Raw genomic sequence first — 24612 nt, 5'->3', positions numbered from 1 at the left:
TGCTCTTATTTTGTTATATTTCCTGTTGGTTCCGCTGAGCACTGTTTTCGCCTCACCTGCCGGTGATTGGCAGCCGGTCCACACCGGCTGCCAATCAGCAGACGCCTATTTATGTTTTCACTCGAGCACTCCTCAGTGCTCGACGATAGACTATGTTTGGAACTGTTGTATGCAAGACTGCTACAACAGTTCCAAACATAGTCTATAGGTTTGGAACTGTTGTATGCAAGACTGCTACAACAGTTCCAAACATAGTCTATAGGTTTGGAACTGTTGTATGCAAGACTGCTACAACAGTAGGCGGTATAGCTCGGTTGGTAGAGCGGCCGTGCCAGCAACTTGAGGGTTGCAGGTTCGATCCCCGCTTCCGCCATCCTAGTCACTGCCGTTGTGTCCTTGGGCAAGACACTTTACCCACCTGCCCCCAGTGCCACCCACACTGGTTTAAATGTAACTTAGATATTGGGTTTCACAATGTAAAGCGCTTTGAGTCACTTGAGAAAAAGCGCTATATAAATGTAATTCACTTCACTTCACTTCACTATATGATTATTTATTTAAACTCATATTCGGGTCACTTTATAATGAATATGTATTTGTAAAAAAAAAATATATATATATATATAACACCAAATTATTTAGGAGGGGCTTAAGAATATTTTAGGGGGGCTTGAGCCCCCCTAAAATAGGCCTAACAATGCCAATGCCTGCCATGTTTTTTTTTGTGGTAAATCAGTAGTGTCGATGTAGCCCTGCTAACTAACTCACTGTACAACCCAACCTAGAGAAGTGACACCACCACCACATAATAATAATAATACCAGCAAACAGGCACAGAGAGTTTTGAAGAACTGCACACGCAAATCTTGACTTGACGTGTCGGCACAAGTTGCCGAGCCAAAGTCGGACCATTTGTTTTTGCAACACAATCCTCATCTGTCTTCTTTTTCCCATCGAGTGGAAGAGGCACGTCTGTCAACTGCCAGTCGGGATGTTTTTTTTTTCTTTCTTCCTTACACCTCCATTCTGTTGCCTTCAAGGGCCTTGTTGACACGAAATGAGGTGAATCCATGCTGGACCAAAGAGAATACCTCGTCTGGTTTTAGAACAACACAAAAAGGCTGATGCCGCTTTTCAAAACTTGGCAGACTTGGCATTAAAAAAAAAAAAAAAAAAAAAAATAGGCCTCCCCCTCATTGCGTTTCTGCTCTGCTGAGACCTGAGAAAACAAACACCGTCTTTGGCAGCACTTTAACGAAGACGCACAACATCAACACATTCGGTATCATTATTGCGGGACGTCATTCACGAAGCAAAGCAGACTTTTAGGGTTCCCTGCACACTGCAAAAACTGAAATCTAAGTAAGATTAAATATCTCAAATAAGGGTGATATTTGCTTATTTTCTGTCTAATAAGATCATTCTTCCCACTAAGCAGATTTTATGTTAGAGTGCTTTACTTGTTTTAAGGGTTTTGGTCCTAAATGATCCCAGTAAGATATTACAGCTTGTTGCTGAGATTTTATGACCTATATTTGTCACGTGGGGGGGTCGCAGCGTGCTGCGGGGTTGTTCTTCCAACGCAAAAATGGCTCCGGACGACAGCGTGGCTAGGATTTATTAACATAAATCACGCACTACCACAAACATAAACAATACAACAACAACAACAAAAAGGCAAGCGTGCCTAAAACGCAAGTGAGGCTAATCTTTAGCAGAAGCTATGGCATGGACAGGGAAACTTACTTGGTCAGAGCAAGACATAAACCGGTGTGACATCAAAACAACGCAGGCAGAACGAGTGATGAACAAAGGTCGGCTTAAATAACAGTGACATGATTGGTGACAGGTGTGTGTGAGTCCGAACGTGAAACAGGTGCGTGACGTGACAGGTGAAAACTAATGGTTGCAATGGTGACAAACAAAAATGCACAAAAAGTCCAAAAACAAAACCGAACATGACTAAAACAAAACATGATCACACAGACATGACAATATTGAGTAAAACATGCTTGAAACTAGAATATCAACTTTTGCTAAGCTGCGTCATTAACACTCACAAGTATAAAACTACTTTTTAAAAGTAATAATTTCTTACTTCAAGCATGAAAAAAAAAAAAAAAATCATGATTTTGACACAATTGTGTCTCATAATTAAAACAGATGACAGCCAAATGGACTTTGCTGTTTTATTGTCAATGAAACAATAGAAAATAGGTACTCATATAGTAGTACAGTTGGCACAGTACAGTAAACTGACAGTTAATATTTAAACATTTAACATGTGACATTTCAAACAATTTTGAACAGAAATAGTTCATGCACATTCAGATGAATTCTTCAAAATTACAATAAAAAAGAATTTGGCCGGGGGCCGGGCTGTATATATGCACACTAATTGACTGAAAGAGCATGCACTTGGCACGATGATGTCATGTTATCGATGGAAAAATGCATTTTTAGACCATGTGATTTGCCTGAGCGGCTAGGAGACCCAGAGAGTAACAAGCGGTTGCCTTGTTGCCTTTCAATTAAGAACAATAAATTAGTTTTTAGTATAAGTTTACTGGTTTCAAGAAATGTAATGCCGAGCGCATGTCATTATGTCAAGATAATTTAAGAATATTTTTCAACATATTGAGCTAAAAGGTCTCTTTTGTTTCTACCAAGAAAAGTGCACTTGTTATTAGTGAGAATATACTTATTTTAAGGTATTTTTGGGTTCATTGAGGTTAGCTAATTTTACTTGTTTTGGAAAGTCTTGACAAGCCAAATTTTCTTGTTCTATTGGCAGATAATTTTGCTTAGTTCAAATAAAATACTCCTAATTTTTGTAAAAATGTTTTCTTGTTTTTGAACACTGACTTTTTGCAGTGCAGGAATTCATTTCCATTTTCTATATCTTCAATAGGGTCCCAGGTGAATTGGAGCCTACTCCGGTTGACTGCGGGCGAGAGGCAGGCGACATCCTGGACTGGGCACATACACTGCAAAAAGTCAGTGTTCAAAAAAAAAAAAAAAAAAAAAAGAAAAATTAAGGGTATTTTACTTGAACTAAGCAAAATTATCTGCCAATAGAACAAGAAAATTTGGTTTGTCAAGACTTACCAAAACAAGTAAAATTAGCTAACCTCAATGAACCCAAAAATACCTTAAAATAAGTATATTCTCACTAATAAGTGCACTACTATATGAGGACGTATTTTCTATTGTTTTATTAAAAATAAAACAGCAAAGTCCATTTGGCTGCCATCTGTTGTAATTAAGAGACACAATTGTGTCAAAGTTATGATTTTTTTTTTTTTGTATGCTTGAAATAAGAAATTATTACTTTAAAAAGTAGTTTTATACTTGTGAGTATTGATGACACAGCTTTGCAACAGTTGATATTCTAGTTTGAAGCATGTTTTACTCAATATAGGTCACACAATCTCAGCAACAAGCTGTAATATCTTACTGAGATAATTTAGGACCAAAACCCTTAAAACAAGTAAAACACTCTAACATAAAATCTGCTTAGTGAGAATAATTATCTTATCAGACAGAAAATAAGCAAATATCACCCTTATTTGAGATATTCCATCTTACTTAGATTTCAGTTTTTGCAGTGTATACACCAAAAAACATTCACATTCACACCAAGGACAATTTAGAGCAGGGATTTTGAACTACCGTAACTATAAGGCATTACTTTTTTCCCACGCTTTACACTCTGTGGCTTAAGAAACGGCGCGGCTAATTCTTGGATTTTTCTTGGCGGACGGCTACAATGCAAATATTTGTTTTTATTTTTAATTGTTTGTGCTATGGCGCCATCCTTTGGACGAGTTTGCTCACTGCAGTTGCTGCAGTGCCCTTCTTTTCAGAGCTAACAACTGGAAGTGGAAGTGCCGTTGCGTCTTCTCGACACCCATAGCATTTCTACCCGAAAACGATTCTGCATTCATCACTCCAAGCAACACTTGTGAGTTTTACAATATAACCAAAACAATTCCCACTTACAAAACCGTCCCATGTGTGATGTCAGTAGGAATATTTTCATGCATATGTTTGCGTGAGGAATTACCCATGGATGTGAAAAAGTATTTCCATGTAGTGGCCGGGTGACTGCTTAGTGGATCTTCCGGGCTACCGGTGAGTACTGTAATCTACAGTAGAACACACTCAAAGCCTATTTGATTGATTGATTGATAAATGTATTGACATCTTAAAGAAATGAATCCATGTAATGCTTTAAAAAGGCAAATGGATGGCACAAAAAGCCAAAAGGCTTGTTTCCATTGTTGTCCATTAAATATTCATCGCATTTGATACATTCAATAATAAAAGATATATAACCTGTAACATTTTTTATTAGAGATGTTCGATATTATCGAACTGCCAATATTATCGGCCGATAAATGTTTCAAAATGTAATATCGGAAATTATCGGTATCGGTTTCAAAAAGTAAAATGTATGACTTTTTAAAACGCCGCTGTGTACACGGACGTAGGGAGAAGTACAGAGCGCCAATAAACCTTAAAGGCACTGCCCAATCACATAATATCTACGGCTTTTCACACACACAAGTGAATGCTAAGCATACTTGTTCAACAGCCATACAGGTCACACTGAGGGTGGCCATGTAAACAACTTTAACACTGTTACAAATATGCGCCACACTGTGAACCCACACCAAACAAGAATGACAAACACATTTCGGGAGAACATCCGCACCGTAACACAACATAAACACAACAGAACAAATACCCAGAACCCCTTGCAGCAATAACTCTTCCGGTACGCTACAATATACCCCTCCCCCTGCTGCCCCCCCCAACCCCTCCCACCTCAACCTCCTCATGCTCTCTCAGGGAGAGCATGTCCCACATTCCAAGCTGCTGTTTTGAGGCATGTTAAAAAAAAGAATGAACTTTGTGACTTCAATAATAAATATGGCAGTGCCATGTTGGCATCTTTTTCCATAACTTGAGTTGATTTATTTTGGAAAACCTTGTTACATTGTTTAATGCATCCAGCGGGGCATCACAACAAAATTAGGCATAATAATGTGTTAATTCCACGACTGTATATATCGGTTTCGGTTGATATCGGTATCGGTAATTAAGAGTTGGACAATATCGGAATATCGGATATCGGCAAAAAAGCCATTATCGGACATCTCTACTTGTTTCCATTGTGGTCCATTAAATATTTATCACATTTGATACATTCAATAATACAAGATATATAACCTGTAACATGTATATGTAAAAAAACATGTTAATAAGATGGATCAATTATGTACATATACACAGTTTGCATGTCAGGTGATTTGAAAAACAATATATACAAAAAATGGGGGGGTTGATATATACACTATGTACATGACCTGTTGATTCCAGGAGTGTGCAAAATTGTATTAACTTCTTAAGGCCCAAGCTGTTTGTTTACATGCTTTTTTTTATTTCCCTTTGCTATTTGGGCTTATTGGACCCTAATTAGAATAAAAACTAAAAATCATCTTTTGATATGATGTACTTAGTCCATAAGTACACAAACGTGTACTTCATGTGTAGTGACATGCTAATTATTTTTACACTTTTTTTTCCAAATTCCATTGTATGTTCTACTCTTCTGACACCACCAGATAGCAGTTTAAGTGTCCACATAAGTGGCCATAAGACCCCAATTCAGTAGTGTACACAATTTTGGGAATAAGAGCTAAAAGGTGCTGTCCACGCATGTGGCCACTAAGGCCTTTAGAATGCAAAGGTGACTATATGACTGTTATTTGATGTTTTTTATGCTCTTTCTATGAAAATATTTGATTTCTTGTTATCAATTCTACTTCGCGAAAATTAGTTTTGCGAAAGACGAGGGGTGACTTTACCATTTGCGGTCAGTTTTATTGTAGCAGATTATTCCGAGCAGCGCCAAATCATGTATGTACAACAATTTACCTCAAAATACGATCTATATTTTACACTTCATGTACGGTAATTTGTCATTTTCCACCTGGAAACACTGATACACTTTCAAGAATCTACATAAATATGCACAAACAGAGATTCGAACCCTCAACCTCGTGACTGTGAGGACATAACGCGGCCCTTTTGGTAGAATCATTTCAATTGGTTCTTTGTTTTTCAAAGGACAAACAAATAAAAAATACATTTTAGGCAGGAAGTAACAATACAATAAAAATCAGTTTACATTTTGGTGTTAAAGAAAGCTGTATATGAATAATTAAACTGGGATTCAATTATACCAGAGCGAATACAAGTCACGAGTGCATGTAAAAAATGCAAATGTTCCAAATTATTTGCATCTCCTTTGTTCCTCTGAACATTTTGTCTTCATTTAGTCAGCTAATCCAATAATCTGCCACAATAGATTCCAATAAATTGACGTCACCTTGCCGCCGCCCTAAGGGGGGTTATTTAGTAAACATCCGCGTGTTCCTGTCCGAATGATTCGATTTAAAAAGCAAAACTCCCAAATTGACTGAAATATGATTCTGAGGATGGAGCACAAGGAGCTACTGAAGGTTGTGGTGAAAATGTCAAATGCAAATCTGCTCCCTGGTGTTGTATCGCACGTTTTATTGGATGCTCTCTTGCTGACCTGAACATATTTGAATGAAATGTTCTATTGTCAGAAATATGAACTGATCTATTGAATTGTATTTTATTGCTAGTGTGGACAACATTTATTGAAAAGTCTTACTGAGCGGTAGTGACTGTAAAATACTATTTATAATAATATTATGAATAAATCATGAACTTGGTTAATAAAAAAAAAATACTATATTGATATTCGACTCAGCCATCATTTTCATCTTAAATCCACCAATGCATTTTTACATTAATATTATTTACTTTATATTTATAATTATTACAGTTAGATATACTATTCTACATTGCATCATTATTCTGGTTATTGTTACACCAAAGCCTCTTTTATTTATATTTTGCTGGATTTTGAATCATTTCAAAAATACAAGTTTTATTATTTTTTTTAGTTTGTGGGTAAATGTGTTGCCATAAACAAACACTAACTCAAATAGAAGGGTTCCATTTACAAGTAGTTTGTCTTCTTATATAATGATTTTGGTCAACAAGATACTATTTTGGTACTGATATTGCCAATTTGGGGATGAAAAAAACTCCAGTGTTTTCTTGTATTCACATACACATTGGTGGAAGTGTACAAGATGCTTTTTGAGTGAGCATTTTTTAGTTTGGATCAAGTATTTGAGTTGGAATTCATGTATTTTAATATTGTACTTCTGCTTAAGACTGGTAGGTCCTGCCCCCCTTGTTTTCTTTAACCTGAGTCTGATTAATTTACCATATGGGTGGGTGATACAGGGAATATTGGTACTGTATGTATGTATGTATGTATGTATGTATGTATGTATCAGTGACGTGCGGTGAGGTTGATGGCTGGTGAGGCACTGACTTCATCACAGTCAGATTTACAAACATATGAACCCTAAAGAGTATCTTATTCACCATTTGATTGGCAGCAGTTAACGGGTTATGTTTAAAAGCTCATACCAGCATTCTTCCCTGCTTGGCACTCAGCATCAAGGGTTGGAATTGGGGGTTAAATCACCAAAAATGATTCCCAGGCGCTGCGTCGCTGCTGCCCACTGCTCCCCTCACCTCCCAGGGGGTGATCAAGGGGATGGGTCAAATGCAGAGGACACATTTCATTACACCTAGTGTGTGTGTGACATTCATTGGTACTTTAACTTAACTTTAACTTTACACATACAAACTGTAGCACACAAAAAGCACATTTAATAAAAAAAACGTTATTATGGTCTTACCTTTACTTATAAATAAAGTCCATTCGCCGCTGTTGTGCTGGATTAATGAACCCCCTGACGGGTGTGTTATATCAACTAAAGCCCTCACTTAAACCTTCCACGTGCAAGATTGAATCTATTTAAAAAAGTGTAACCGAGGGTTTATAAATGTCGCCTATACTGTATGAAACTACAAAATAACAAACACAGAGGCTCCAGTTTACACGAGGACCACTTTATTTACCTTCTTTCAAAAACCTCCGCTCCACTACAACATGTCATCACTTCCGCTCTTGGCGCCTTCAAAATAAGAGCTCAAGGCATATACTGTATAACAGCGCATAACAGGAACTTAACATCACAAATAGGAAAGCCCATAAAAATAGGTTACAAAAGTTATTTACTAAGAAGCCAAAAAGTGCAAAAACAATAATGTTCATGTTGGAGGAGTTGTGAATTAGGTACACCTGCAGTCTGCAGTCCCTGCAGTCATTCACAACTCCTCCAACACCAACATTATTGTTTTTGCACTTTTTGGCTTCTTATGAAATAATGTTTTAAAATAGATTCAATCTTGCACGTGGAAAGTTTAAGTGTGGGCTTTAGTTGATATAACAATTATACGGCGGGGGTTCAGGAGGCTAGCATCAGCCAGTGCGTCTTTTGCAGCCGTTTTATGATCGCTCAGCACAAGAAATACGTTACACACATACAGTTGTTGACAAAATACACTGTACATTATATACCTCAGCTAACTAAACTATGGAAATGTATAATATTGTTCATATAGCAATACAGTCTCACTGCACAGCAGGCCAGCAGTTAGCCGAGTCCGGAATCCATGTTGCGGCACTGAGTGACGTGCCTCAACTGGCTGCTGTTCACCGCACCATCTCTTCTCAGTATTTGAACGACAAATGTGAAAATTCAGCGATTTTGAATAAAAATAATCTAAAACTGGTGAAGTTAAATGGAAAATAACTTTATAGTATAATCACTGGATACATATAACAATTTAATTGTTTTTTTTTCTTTTTACATTGCCTCACCTGCCTCTAGTGACTGCACGTCACTGGTGTGTGTGTGTATATATATGCGTCTTTCCCGTCACAGATGAGTGACGTAGCTCGACAAAAGCTGACGAAAAAGTTTAGACTGAAGTCACATTTGAAAAGATCGGATTCACATCGGATTCAAGACTACCTCCTGATGTGGCCTGAACTGATGCCAAAAGATCAGCTTTGGAGCGTTTAGACTGGCCAAAAAAATCAGATCTGTGTCACTTGAGGGCAAAACAAATCAGATTTGTTGTGCAGTGTAAACGGGGCCTTAAAGACGGATCCTACACTCACTCAACTTTTATTCAAAATGAACAATACTGGAAGCCTTTGCCATGATTTATTCATTGGCCCTAACAGCGTCATCTGTGGGGAGTCCGTGATCCTCTCCTCCTGCGGGACACATCGCCTGCACTCCGCCCACAGAAGCCTCTCTGCGGTCCTGCAAATTGCATCCTTACGAAAGAAAGTACAAGGACGGGCCATTTTGTCACAAACGGCGGATTGTCGCCTCTGCGGGGGGTCGCCTTGGACCTGTAATTGACTCTGAGACAATACGTCCCCCGTTCCCCCTCTCAGGGGGTGGTGGTGGGTGTGGAAGGCCAGGCTCGGATTAAGACTCTGATGCACTGAACGCCATCAGGTGCTGCAGAGACCCCCGGAGGGCTCTCAGGTGGGAGGACAGCGCTAAATGGACCGGCACGGGAACGTTTACCGTGGCGTTCCACAGGGACTGTCACACGTGTCACTGATGTTGACGCCTTTATGAGGGAGGTTTGTGCTCGTCGCACATTTTGCATTGTTCAACGGGTTCTCCCAGTGAATTATTCATCAATCAGCACTGTTTCCTGCAGGACTGCAATCTATTTGAATAGGGCACGTCCTTGTCACATTTGCATAATTGGCCATTACGCATGTGCATGTCATTTTTCAAAAGGTTAAAACTTTCATGCAAAATTTCAGCGTTTTCGTGTTACATTATGTATTTTTGCTAAATTTTTTACATTTTCGCTGGTTTTTTATTTTTATTTCTGCAATGCTCCTTGAGTTCCTAAAACATCCCACAGTTTATATATTTCACTGTCTCCAGGTTATGTCTTCTATATGTGTGTTCTCGCCTTTCACAACAGTCGTGATGGGCTTGTGGAGGTGCCCTGCATTTCTGAACACTTTGCAGTTTGTTACTGGTTTTATTTGATTTCCAAGTAAATGCATGACCCAAAAAACAATATTTTCACCCACATTTTAGTATGTCATCTTGGTTTTCCTACCGCCAAACGTTGAGCATGCAAAAATAACCATTCCTTGGAATCGAGGGCCCAGACAAAAAAAATAAAAAAATTAGGCTTCCATGTTGCTTTTCCACTCTTCACTCTTCCCCAAAACTGTAACAGCGTCATCTGTGTATATATATATATTTTATAGGTATATATATATATATATATATATATATATATATATATATATATATATATATATATATATATATATTTTATATATATATTTTATAGGTATATATACATATATATAGGTCAAATTAATGTTAAATATTCATTAATTCATTTGATCTGTCATTTTATATATACAGTGGAACCTTAATTCACAAACCACTCATTGTACGAACGTTTCGATTTACGAACTACATACTTCCACCCATTTTGTGCCCGGCAGCACATTCATTGTGGGCGGGCTGATCGATCTCCGGTGCCTATTCAGTTAGCACGGCAGTGCTGCAATTGGCTACTGTGCTAATTTCTACATTGTGTGCTTTTTTTAGGCGTTTTACATCATTTGTCTGTTTTTTGTTTTTTCTAGCTTCGTGTCCAAAGAAACCAACGGACAAGCGATGTGTGGTCTTTGAAACACTCCGGAAGTTGTCGACACTGCCTCCTCCCACCTCCCTTCCGCTGCATGCCAAGAAGATTAAAGGTAAGGTGCATTTTATTCGTAATCATTATAGCAACCTGGCTGTTAAAGTTAAGGAATTTTGTGATTTGAAACCAGAAGTGCACCACAGGACTAGTGACAGTGTGTGTGCTTGTCGGCAGGGCGGCTACGTACGAGTTCCGCTAGTTGTTTTGTCTTTGTTATTAAATAGAGTTGATCCATCACCCGCTTAAGATTTGTATTGACTACCAATTTTACATTTTTCAAGACTGGAATCCATTATTCATGATTACATTCTTTCTTATGGAGAAATTTGCTTCAATATACAAACTTTTTTTTATTGATGAACCCTGTTCAAGAACAAATCAATGTCCCACTATATTTTGCATTGTTTTATGCATTTGAAACTATGATTATTCTCTATATAATGTAGTTTTGTGTGTCAGGTTCAAACACTGATGACATATATTAAACAGACAAGAAGCAAGGAACCATGCAGAGACAGAGTTCAATTTAGCTCAGGTGGAGAACGCATGGAGCTGCACACTTAATTACAGTCTCGCCCTACGCTCTAAGGTACAGCTCCAGTGTCCCTCTATTTATTCAGGAGTTCCCTAGTCAACATCACTGAGGCCGCCTCTAAAAGGAGTGGTCACATATATCATGCAAAGCAGGTCCAGTACGCACAATGCGTGACGGAATTTGCTGGGGCCTTGTGATTTCGCCTTGTCTCTGCTTCGTCTGCGTGCTGTCGTCTTATTATCGTTGAGGTCCTTGAAGTCCTTGGCTATTAGCGGGCTAAAACAAAGATAACATCTGCAGGCTGAGGCCACCCCTCAGACAATAAGTTTTGTCCTTGCACAGATAGGAAAAATACAGCTTGAGCACAATAGCTAATAACTATAGCAACGGACTTTAAGCATACTAAAGTTGTGTGATAATATATATACATGATTATTCTAACATTGTGTCAATATTTTTGGGCGTCCAGAACGATTAATTTGATTTACAATATTTCTTATGGGAAACGTTTCTTCGGTTTTATTACGATTCGTATTTCGTTGGATTACTAACAAAAAACCAAGCTACTGTCATGAGTCCTCATGACAATTATTTTTATATTTTATGATATTAAGTTTAATTTCCTGTCCAGCACTGTCATTTCTGTTTCCATTTCCTGTTTTCCTCTTTTTGCCACTATTTCTCCTGTTCGGGCGCTGGCTTCCTCACCTGTTCCTGTTTTCCAGGATGCTTTATAAGCCAGCCAAGTCTTCTGGACGGTTGCTTGTGGGTCATTTGCTGTGCTTTTGTACCCAATTTGTGCATAACCTTCCCTGTGCTTCCCGTGCACTTCCCTGCTGCACTGTTTCCTTGGATATTGTTGTTACAATTCTGCCAGCTTTGCCAGTTTGGGGGCCAAAAATGGGCAGATTTACAGAAATTGATGGGACGGGAATGTAGGCTAGAAAATTAGTTGATGTCTCTGCATCCTGGGGTCACGCTTCAAGCTACACCTGTGCAGAGCGAAACAGGAATTTTGAATGGAAATGAACAACTTTAAATTGACGTATGTCGTTTTCAAACCGGAGAAAGACTAGGTTCATTGTTAAAAGAAGAAGAAAAAAAGGTAGCGGAAAGAGTCTTAAGCCTCAGTCAAATTGATGGCATACATCTTAAAAAATACTTCTTTGTCTCACATGCTCTTCAAAGAATGCGATGGGTGGATTTTCTTTTTTCTTTTTAAATCCCATATGATATGTATCCCGGCTTGGACAGTTTGTACAGCGAGATGCATCAAGTGCAGATCCCGAGGGAGGGGAAGGTGTGAGATTTTCATCTTTGAAATGGATGTTGTCAGGGAGGATTTGAAATCCGGACAATGTACGTCTCAGACAGAAAGTCTCAGCTTTTCGGTATTATTCCTATTGGAAAAATCGAAAATGTATAGGATGAAGCAAAAGTATTTTTCCATTTTATGTGACAATCAGAATAACATTAACATCTACATTTTGGAAAAAAAACTCAACTTTAATTGTGGAGAAAACGCCTCATATTCACCTGAGGTTGACCTCTGACTAGCAGCTGTGCTTCTGCCTCATTATTTTCTGCATTTCTTGGCCAGCAGAATACTCATACTAATCCCCCAACACACACACACACACACATACGGGCACACACTCCCCCAAATCCAAACTGACAAGCAGCCACATACACGGACACACACAAACACACATCCATTATCAACCCCAACACTTGCCTTCAAACTCCCAGTTATGGGTGCAGACAGATGCCTCATTACCACCCCACCTGTGTTCCTCACACTTCTTAAGCGACAGCTCATCTTGCACATTGAACCAGGCCGCTGATTTTGTAGCGAGCGATTTGACAAACGTCTTGCATGTCGTCATGTCCATGCTCTTGTCAGGTGTTGGCGCCGTGGTGAAAAGTAGATGTTGTACGAATCTAAACGGAGTGGGAGTTGCACAAGAGAGAAGACGTGTTCAATGGCTCCGATACAATGTCGAGCTTGTGACTTTTGCGGAGGAATCATGTCATTCTTTTAAGTGAGTTGTGAGCTGTTCACATGGGAGTCGTTTTTATTGCACATGCAAATTTAGCATTGGAAAGTGCCTACTCTGCATGTGGCAACTAGATAATGAGTCAAGGGAATTTTGACAGCATTATTTCAATTATTTTATTTTGTTTTTTTACACACATATATATATATATATATATATATATATATGTATATATATATGTATATGTATATATATATGTATATATATATATATATGTATATATATATATATATATATATATATATATATATACATATATATATGTATATATATATATATATGTATATATATATATATATATATATATATATACACATACATACATACATACATATACATACACGTACGTACACACACACATTATATATATATATATATATATATATATATGTATATATATATGTGTGTATATATAGATATATATATAATGTGTATGTATATGTGTGTATATATATATATATATATGTATGTATATGTATGCATGTATGTATGTGTATATATATATATATACATACATATATATATATATAAATATATATATATATATGTATATATATGTGTATATATATATATATATATATATATATATATAACAAGGATAACATCTTATGGCTTACTTATTACAAGTAAGCCATTACTAAGAGTCTTCCCTCAATAACCTCAGAATTATTGCTTATTAGTCTCTTAGTAATGGCTTACTTGTTGTATAATAAGGCCATGCAGAATAAGGCATTAATAAGTACTTAATAATGACTATTCAAGAGCCACTATGTTGCTAATTTTGGGGACAGCGTGGCGCTGTTGGGAGAGTGGCCGTGCCAGCAACCTGAGGGTTCCTAGTTCGATCCCAACCTTCAACCAACCTCGTCACGTCCGTTGTGTCCTTCAGCAAGACACTTCACCCTTGCTCCTGATGGGTCGTGGTTAGCAACTAATTAATGGTGACTATGTTCCCCATACTAAAGTGTTACCAAATACACATGTTAAATAAAACGTATGCCTTGTTTTTAATGAACACTTAGGCCTATTGCATTTTAATGCTGGCCATTATGGTGGTACTTGGAGAGCCAAGTGTTCCCTGAGGTGGTACTCGGTGGAAAAAGTTTGAGAACCACACTGCAAAAACTGAAATCTAAGTAAGATGAATTATCTCAAATAAGGGTGATATTTGCTTATTTTCGGTCTGATAAGATAATTATTCTCACTAAGCAGATTTTATGTTAGAGTGTTTTACTTGTTTTAAGTGTTTTGGTCCTTAATGATCTCAGTAAGATATTACAGCTTGTCGCTGAGTTTTTATGACCTATATTGAGTAAAACATGCTTGGAACTAGAATATCAACTGTTGCAAAGCTGTGTCATCAACACTCACAAGTATAAAACTACTTTTTTAAAGTAATCATTTCTTATTTCAAGAATGAAAAACAAGATCATGATTTTGACACTAATTGTGTCTCATAATTAAAACGGATGACAGCCAAATGGACTTTGCTGTTTTAATTTCAATGAAACAATAGAAAATACATACTCATATAGTAGTACAGTTGGCACAGTACAGTAAACTGACAGTTAATATTTAAACATTTAACATGTGACATTTCTAACAATTTTGAACAGAAAAGGTTCATGCACATTCAGATAAATTCTTCAAAATTACAATTAAAAAAAATTTGGCCGGGCTGTATATATGCGCCCTAATTGACTGAAAGAGCACGTACTTGGCGCTATGATGTCATGTTGTCGATGGAAAAATGCATTTTTAGACTATATGATTTGCCTGAGCGGCTAGTAGACCCCGAGATGAACAAGCGGTTGCCTTGTTGCCTTTCTAATAAGAACTATACATTAGTTTTTAGTATAAGTTTGCTGGTTTGAAGAAATGCAATGCCGAGCGCATATCATTATGTCAAGATAATGGCACTAGCATTTACTTCATTTGATAATATTTTTCAACACATTGAGCAAAAAAGGTCTCATTTTTATTTTTTCTACCAAGAAAAGTGAGAATATACTTATTTTAAAGGGGAACATTATCACCAGACCTATGTAAGCGTCAATATATACCTTGATGTTGCAGAAAAAAGACCATATATTTTTTTCACCGATTTCCGAACTCTAAATGGGTGAATTTTGCCGAATTTAACGCCTTTCTATTATTCGCTCTCGGAGCGATGACGTCACAACGTGGCATCACATCGGTAAGCAATCCGCCATTTTCTCAAACACATTACAAACACCGAGTCAAATCAGCTCTGTTATTTTCCGTTTTTTCGACTGTTTTCCGTACCTTGGAGACATCATGCCTCGTCGGTGTGTTGTCGGAGGGTGTAACAACACGAACAGGGACGGATTCAAGTTGCACCAGTGGCCCAAAGATGCGAAAGTGGCAAGAAATTGGACGTTTGTTCCGCACACTTTACCGACGAAAGCTATGCTACGACAGAGATGGCAAGAATGTGTGGATATCCTGCGACACTCAAAGCAGATGCATTTCCAACGATAAAGTCAAAGAAATCTGCCGCCAGACCCCCATTGAATCTGCCGGAGTGTGTGAGCAATTCAGGGACAAAGGACCTCGGTAGCACGGCAAGCAATGGCGGCAGTTTGTTCCCGCAGACGAGCGAGCTAAACCCCCTGGATGTCTTGGCTCACACCGTCCCTTATGCCACCGAAGATGATCAAGAGAAGAATATCGACCATAGCTTCCCTGACCTGCTGACATCAACTCCAAAACTGGACAGATCAGCTTTCAGGAAAAGAGCGCAGATGAGGGTATGTCTACAGAATATATTAATTGATGAAAATTGGGCTGTCTGCACTCTCAAAGTGCATGTTGTTGCCAAATGTATTTCATATGCTGTAAACCTAGTTCATAGTTGTTAGTTTCCTTTAATGCCAAACAAACACATACCAATCGTTGGTTAGAAGGCGATCGCCGAATTTGTCCTCGCTTTCTCCCGTGTCGCTGGCTGTCGTGTCGTTTTCGTCGTTTTCGCTTGCATACGGTTCAAACCGATATGGCTCAATAGCTTCAGTTTCTTCTTCAATTTTGTTTTCGCTACCTGCCTCCACACTACAACCATCCGTTTCAATACATGCGTAATCTGTTGAATCGCTTAAGCCGCTGAAATCCGAGTCTGAATCCGAGCTAATGTCGCTATAGCTTGCTGTTCTATGCGCCATGTTTGTTTGTGTTGGCATCACTGTGTGACGTCACAGGAAAATGGACGGGTGTATATAACGATGGTTAAAATCAGGCACTTTGAAGCTTTTTTTAGGGATATTGCGTGATGGGTAAAATTTTGAAAAAAACTTCGAAAAATAAAATAAGCCACTGGAAACTGATTTTTAATGGTTTTAACCCTTCTGAAATTGTGATAATGTTCCCCTTTAAGATATTTTGGGGTTTAATGAAGTTAGCTAATTTGACTTGTTTTGGAAAGTCTTGACAAGCCAAATTTTCTTGTTCTATTGACAAATCATTTTGCTTAGTTCAAATAAAATACCCCTAATATTTATATATTTTTTTCTTGGTTTTGAACACTGACTTTTTGCAGTGCACTGCTCTATGACTTCTGCACTTATACACCGCCACCATTGGTGGAATGAAATATAGGTCACCAAACAAATGCCAGCTCCAGACTTGACCCAAACAAAGCATCAATGTCTCCTTCAATGTTAATATGAACACATTTATTTCTGTGCAATTAATACATGTGTTAAGTTTCCACTCTTAAATCTGAGAATATAGAACCATGACTAATAATGCAAGTATGATGTGAACCAATCGCAGTTCCTCTCGAACTGTCATTCGCAGCAGGTTTTTTGAACCATAAAAGACTTGCTCAATCAGATGATGAAATTCCGACAGCCGTCTGAGCACAGCGGGACCGTTACTGTTATGCATGTTATATCTGCAGCCCCGCCAATTGGAAAAGTGGGAAAGCGAAGTAGAGAGCCATTAGGCATAATGATCCGTCGTGGTGATCTTGATTAAATCACGCTCGGCTAACAGCAGGCCCGCTGAAAACAATCCCTGTTGCTTCTTTGTGCGTGAAATAGGCCTGTGGCCGCTCGATATTTTGACACCTGATAAAACGCAGTCGTCAATGTTCACTTAGAACGTGCGGGGGAGACATCTTAAAGCAATTAAGACTCGGGCTCGCGTCACTTTAAATAATCATGAGCGATTAATTCCGCCGCTAACATACAAGGATGACGGCTGGAAAAAATAACTGTTTGGTTTGTTGCAAAGCTAGGAAAAAAAAGTAGGATGATTAAAAGAGAAGTTACATGCTGCCTATTCAGCATTTTTTTTTTTTTTTTTTTTGGTGGAAAATTGTCTGGTTTAGTGATCACATAAACAACTCCTAATGTGACCCATCATTAATTGTAATGAGTATTTTACATTTATTCCTCCGCACTCTGTTGACAGTGACATGCATTAAAGTAAAGAAATATACGCAGATTATGAACCCCGTTCTATATTTTCCCCATGTCCCTATAGGACAGACCTGGGAAAATTAAGGCCCGGGGGCCACATGCGGCCCGTTAAGCTTTTAAATCTGGCCCGCCGGGCATTCCCAAATAATTTTTTTAGATCTTTAAAGGCCTACTGAAATGTGATTTTCTTATTTAAACGGGTATAGCAGGTCCATTCTATGTGTCATACTTGATCATTTCACGGTATTGCCATATTTTTGCTGAAAGGATTTAGTAGAGAACATCGACGATAAAGTTCGCAACTTTTGGTCGCTGATAAAAAAAGCCTTGCCTGTACCGGAAGTAGCAGACGAGTAGCGTGACGTCACAGGTTGTGGAGCTCCTCACATCCGCACATTGTTTACAATCATGGCCACCAGCAGCGAGAGCGATTCGGACCGAGAAAGCGACGATTTCCCCGTTAATTTGAGCGAGGATGAAAGATTTGTGGATGAGGAAAGTGAGAGTGAAGGACTAGAGGGCAGTGGGAGCGATTCAGATAGGGAAGATGATGTGAGAGGTGGGTGGCACCTGATATTCAGCTGGGAACTAAAACAGTAAATAAACACAAGACATATATATACTCTATTAGCCACAACACAACCAGGCTTATATTTAATATGCCACAAATTAATCCCGCATAACAAACACCTCCCCCCTCCCGTCCATATAACCCGCCAATACAACTCAAACACCTGCACAGCACACTCAATCCCACAGCCCAAAGTACTGTTCACCTCCCTAAAGTTCATACAGCACATATATTTCCCCAAAGTCCCCAAAGTTACGTACGTGACATGCACATAGTGGCACGCACATACGGGCAAGCGATCAAATGTTTGGAAGCCGCAGCTGCATGCGTACTCACGGTACCGTGTCTGCGTATTCAACTCAAAGTCCTCCTGGTAAGAGTCTCTGTTGTCCCAGTTCTCCACAGGCCAATGGTAAAGCTTGACTGTCATCTTCCGGGAATGTAAACAATGAAACACCGGCTGTGTTATCCGGCACACCAGTCAAGGGGTGCATTCTACGGCGGGGGTGCGTTATCCAGCACAACCCTGCCGCAATACACCGCTTCCCACCTACAGCTTTCTTCTTTGCTGTCTCCATTGTTCATTGAACAAATTGCAAAAGATTCACCAACACAGATGTCCAGAATACTGTGGAATTTTGCGATAAAAACAGACGACTTAATAGCTGGCCACCATGCTGTCCCAAAATGTCCGCTACAATCCGTGACGTGACGTGCAGACGTCATCATACCGAGACGTTTTCAGCAGGATATTTCGCGCAAAATTTAAAATTGCACTTTAGTAAGCTAACCGGGCCGTATTGGCATGTGTTGCAATGTTAAGATTTCATCATTGATATATAAACTATCAGACTGCGTGGTCGGTAGTAGTGGGTTTCAGTAGGCCTTTAAGATTGAAAGTGTAGCTGCCATTTTGATGTGCAGTGATGTTTTCTAATGTGTGTATATATATATATATATATATATATATATATATATATATATATATATATATATATATATATATATATATATATATATATATATATATATATATATATATATACATATACATATATATATATACATATATATACATATATGTATATATGTATATATATATATATATATATATATATATATATATATATATGTATATGTGTATATATATATATATATATGTATATGTTTGTATATGTATATGTGTATATGTATATATATATATATATGTGTGTATATATATATATATATATATATATGTGTGTGTATATATATATATATATATATGTGTGTGTATATATATATATATATATATATATATGTATATATACATTGTCTTTATAATCCGTTTTATCAATTAACATTGATGTTCATCAACATTTAACATCGTCACGTTATCAATGGGAAAATTAATTTTTAGACAATAGTGTGTGGATGTGAGTGTGAATGTTGTCTGTCTATCTGTGTTGGCCCTGCGATGAGGTGGCGACTTGTCCAGGGTGTACCCCGCCTTCTGCCCGATTGTAGCTGAGATAGGCTCCAGCGCCCCCGCGACCCCGAAGGGAATAAGCGGTAGAAAATGGATGGATGGATGATTTGCCTGAGCGACTAAGAGACACCAAGAGTAGCAAGCGGTAGAAAATGGATTAGAACGGAAAGATTAAAATTAAATGTTTTACTTGGGACTTCCTGTGGGCCGGATTTTGGATGCTGGGGGGCCGGATCCGGCCCGCAGGCCGTAGTTTGGGGCCCCCTGCTTTAAATTATTATAATTTGGTTGAACTTGGTCAGGGAAGCAGAACACAGCTATTTGAAGGGCAGTCGGTTCGTTTAAAAAAAAAATATATATATATTTATTTTTTTAAATTTATGAAACCTTCCCTCCTTCGTCGTTAAAGACCCGCCACGCTCATTGATGTCTCAACCGCCAGCTTTGCCGCGTTTCAACATTTTTAATCGGCCGCGTTCTTGTGGTCAGGCTCGTCTGGCGAAGCACGCCGAACTCACTCGAACCGTGGCAGAAATCTGCAGCTGAATTAGCACGGGAGTTATTAAGTTCATTTTTTGAGGTTTCTTCGCACTTTGCATGGCGGGCGAGTCTTGCAGAGGTGATAAAACCAGGAATGTGACTCGGGCTTTCATGGTAATTGGCAAAGGGAATTGGGCCGGGAGGTTCGACTCGACATGAGGTTTTGAGTGGCAAACAAGCACTCTCTAATTACCGGCAAACGGACAAACATGAAGCCGCAGTGCTAGTTTGTTTGTAAATATTTAAACCGACGGGTTGTAAAAGGAGACCGAAAGAGTGCTGAGGGGCATAATTAGTACTAACACACAATCCAGTCCCCCCCACTTACTCGCCCCGGTGTCTGTGACCCAGAACCGATGGCCTCATATACCCTTTTTTTTGTTGTTTTCCTCCAAAAGCTGTCAGACTCCCAAAGTTAAGGGCGCCCACTTTACAGCAGGGCAGAAGAGGTGAGAGGTCAGAGGTTAACTGCAGCTCTTTGGGCTGAAACCAACTTTGATGACAAGTTGTGTTGTTGATGTGCCAACAGTGGAGGTCAACCAGTCCCCCCACCGCTGGAGATGTGTGTCTTCATCACTCCAACTGGAGAGCGATAACAATCAATTTGTCAAGTGTCATGCAGGATGCTTCCACTTGTCGGGCACCACAATGCAGGGACAAATAACCCTTTTTTTAATCATTTTAAACTGGCAAGTGCACATTCCAAGGATTTCTCTCCATTTGGGTGTAACAGTCTAAACATATACAAGTCGCGATCAAAAGTTTGCATACACTTATTTTTTTTGTGATAGAGTGATTGGAGCACATACTTGAAAAACATTCATGAAGTTTTGGTTCTTTTATGAATTTATTATGGGTCTACTGAAAATGTGACCAAATCTGCTAGGTCAAAAGTATACATACAGCAATGTTAATATTTGGTTACATGTCCTTTGGCAAGTTTCACTGCAATAAGGCGCTTTTGGTAATAATAATAATAATAATAATAATAATAATAGATTTTATTTGTAAAAAGCACTTTACATTGAGTAAACAACATCAAAGTGCTACAGTGTATTAAAAAAATAAATAAAAAGATAATAAAAAATACATAAAAATAAGAACGAGAACAGCCTAATAGCTAGAATTAGTATGCATATATCCCCCAAAAATAAGGATTTTTAAGCCTTTTTTAAAAGCATCCACAGTCTGTGGTGCCCTCAGGTGGTCAGGGAGAAAGCCCGGTCTCCCATTGTTCGTAGCTTTGTCCTCGGAGGTTGGAGGAGGTTAGCCTGTCCGGAGCGGAGGAGTCGTGTGGAGGATTTGGGGGTGAGTAGTTCTTTGAGGTAGAGGGGGGGAATTCCATGGAGGCACTGGGTGGAACAGGAAGCCAGTGAAGGGATTTGAGAATTGGTGTGATATGGTCATATTTCCGCGGTAGCCATCCACAAGCTTCTGGCAAGATTCTGGTTGAATTTTTGACCACTCCTCTTGACAAAATTGGTGCAGTTCAGCTACATTTGTTGGTTTTCTGACATGGACTTGTTTCTTCAGCATTGTCCACACGGGAAGGACATTCTAAAACCTTGATTCCAGCCTGATTCAGCCATTCCTTTACCACTTGAAAAATTGAGCTGTTTGGCTACAAAACCCAGCAATATGTTTGGAGGAGAAAAAGTGTCAGGTTCAAACACTGATGACATCTATTAAACAAGGGACGGCGTGGCGCAGTGGAAGAGCGGCCGTGCGCAACCCGAGGGTCCCTGGTTCAATCCCCACCTAGTACCAACCTCGTCATGTCCGTTGTGTCCTGAGCAAGACACTTCACCCTTGCTCCTGATGGGTGCTGGTTAGCGCCTTGCATGGCAGCTCCCTCCATCAGTGTGTGAATGTGTGTGTGAATGGGTAAATGTGGAAGTAGTGTCAAAGCGCTTTGAGTACCTTGAAGGTAGAAAAGCGCTATACAAGTACAACCCATTTATCATTTAAGACAAGAAGCAATGAATTAAATAGAGACATAATTCAATTTGGCTCAATTGAGGAGAAACGTCTAGACTCGGTACCCTTGGACAGTGTCTCACCACGCTCTGACGAAAGATTGTACGCCTCCTCTTTTATTTGGACTTTCCCTGATTACATGGCAACAGCTGTTTCTAAGGGAGGGGGGTCGTAAACAGCCATCACCTTTGATTACAAAACAGTTCAAAGAAATGGTCGCCTGGAGGTGATTCAGGCCCTGCTTCCTCTCCGCTTTGTAGATCTCGGATCAAGACAATATCTTTCTGTGGCTTACAATACATTAAAGAAACAGAACACCTTCATGTTGCTTCCCATCCTACACAGTGGAGTTTTACAAGCCTTCTTCTTGGTAGGATCAAAGACAGCGTTTGTCCTCTCGCAGGACGAGCTGAACTCAATGTAACACAAAGTTTTGTGATAACTTAGATACAAGTATTCTGACAAAAGGTGAGGCCTTTCATTCCAGGAACACCACGCCCACCGCCAAGCATGGTGGTGGTAGTATTATGCTCTGGGCCTGTTTTGCTGCAAATGGAACTGGTGCTTTAAATGGGACAATGAAAAAGGATGCTTACCTCCAAATTATTCAGGACAACCTAAAATCATCAGCCCGGAGGTTGGATCTTGGGCGCAGTTGGGTGTTCCAACAGGACAATGACCCCAAACACACGTCAAAAGTGGTAAAGGAAAGGCCAAAACGTTTGGACACAACCTGGATGCTAAAAACTGCATCGTTACTATAGTTTTGTTGTTGTTGTTTTTTAATTAATTAAAAAATCACTAGCATCAGTCATAAGATAAGATAAGATATAGATAAGAATAATATACACAAATATCACTCTTTTGGTCGGAATTATTCTGAAATATTGGCTATAATTTAGTTTTTTGCTGTTTGTCATTGTGAAAATTAAATCTGGTGTTTCCATGCTTTAGCAGTGATATCACTAATGAAGTTGCCTCATATAAAAAATGTTTAGCATTTTAACAATATAGAAAAAAATGCAAAATTAAATTATCTAAAAAATAGGACATAATCAATATGTGAGTACAAAATTGTGCTACCACACGTGGTGTGCGTACACTTGAACTACAATCCTTAAGAATCATGAACCCGAAAAGTGAATAAAAATAAATAAAATATGAGGTAACATTTTTTAAATGTGTTTATACTTCTATATTTATATGTGTAAAGATATATATGTTTCTTCAATTAGAAAAAAAGAAAAGTTCATCCAAATGCCACACAAGTGCAAGAGTGGGTAATTGTTGACTCTGAATTTGCATGTGCATGAAAAACAGCTCCCAGACGAACGGCTCCAAACTGGGACTGGGTTCACTTAAAAGAGCCACTCAAAATACTCGATTCGTCCGTGAACCTCACATCTCTAGCTTATCGTGTTAAACTGTGGAAGTAAAGAAATCTGCGTTCAAATGGACTATGGACTGGTCTCTCACACTATTATGTTAGATCCACTATGGACTGGACTCTCACACCATTATGTTAGATCCACTATGGACTGAACTCTCACACTATTAGGTTAGATCCACTATGGACTGGACTCTCACACTATTATGTTAGATCCACTATGGACTGAACTCTCACACTATTATGTTAGATCCACTATGGACTGGACTCTCACAATATTATGTTAGATCCACTATGGACTAGACTCTCACAATATTATGTTAGATCCACTATGGACTGGACTCTCACACTATTATGTTAGATCCACCATGGACTGAACTCACACTATTATGTTAGATCCACTATGGACTGAACTCTCACGCTATTATGCTAGATCCACTATGGACTGAACTCTCACACTATTATGTTAGATCCACTATGGACTGGACTTTCACAATATTATGTTAGATCCACTATGGACTGGACTCTCACACTATTATGTTAGATCCACTATGGACTGGACTCTCACAATATTATGTTAGATCCACTATGGACTGAACTCTCACACTATTATGTTAGATCCACTATGGACTAGACTCTTACAATATTATGTTTGATCCACTATGGACTGGACTCTCACACTATTATGTTAGATCCACTATGGACTGAACTCACACTATTATGTTAGATCCACTATGGACTGAACTCTCACGCTATTATGCTAGATCCACTATGGACTGGACTCTCACAATATTATGCTAGATCCACTCGACGTCCATTGCACCGGTCGCCCAGGGAATAGGGTCCCCACATATGCGGTCCCCTCCAAGGTTTCTCATTGTAATCCCATTGGGTTGAGTTTTTCTAT

General features: G+C 38.8%; 1 long non-coding RNA gene across 1 annotated transcript in view; it reads left to right on the top strand.

Moving 5' to 3' along the window:
• Positions 1-24612, top strand: part of LOC133616801 (uncharacterized) — an 88044-nt gene that overhangs the window by 62197 nt on the left and 1235 nt on the right. The window contains exon 3 of the long non-coding RNA XR_009816908.2: positions 10670-10783. This is a non-coding gene — a long non-coding RNA (uncharacterized lncRNA). The remainder of the gene's footprint in view (positions 1-10669; positions 10784-24612) is intronic.

The sequence above is a fragment of the Nerophis lumbriciformis genome, linkage group LG14 (assembly GCF_033978685.3).
Source record: "Nerophis lumbriciformis linkage group LG14, RoL_Nlum_v2.1, whole genome shotgun sequence".
NCBI lineage: Eukaryota > Metazoa > Chordata > Actinopteri > Syngnathiformes > Syngnathidae > Nerophis > Nerophis lumbriciformis.
Note: the sequence above shows the minus strand (reverse complement) of the source record. Positions and strands in the feature narration are given on the sequence as shown.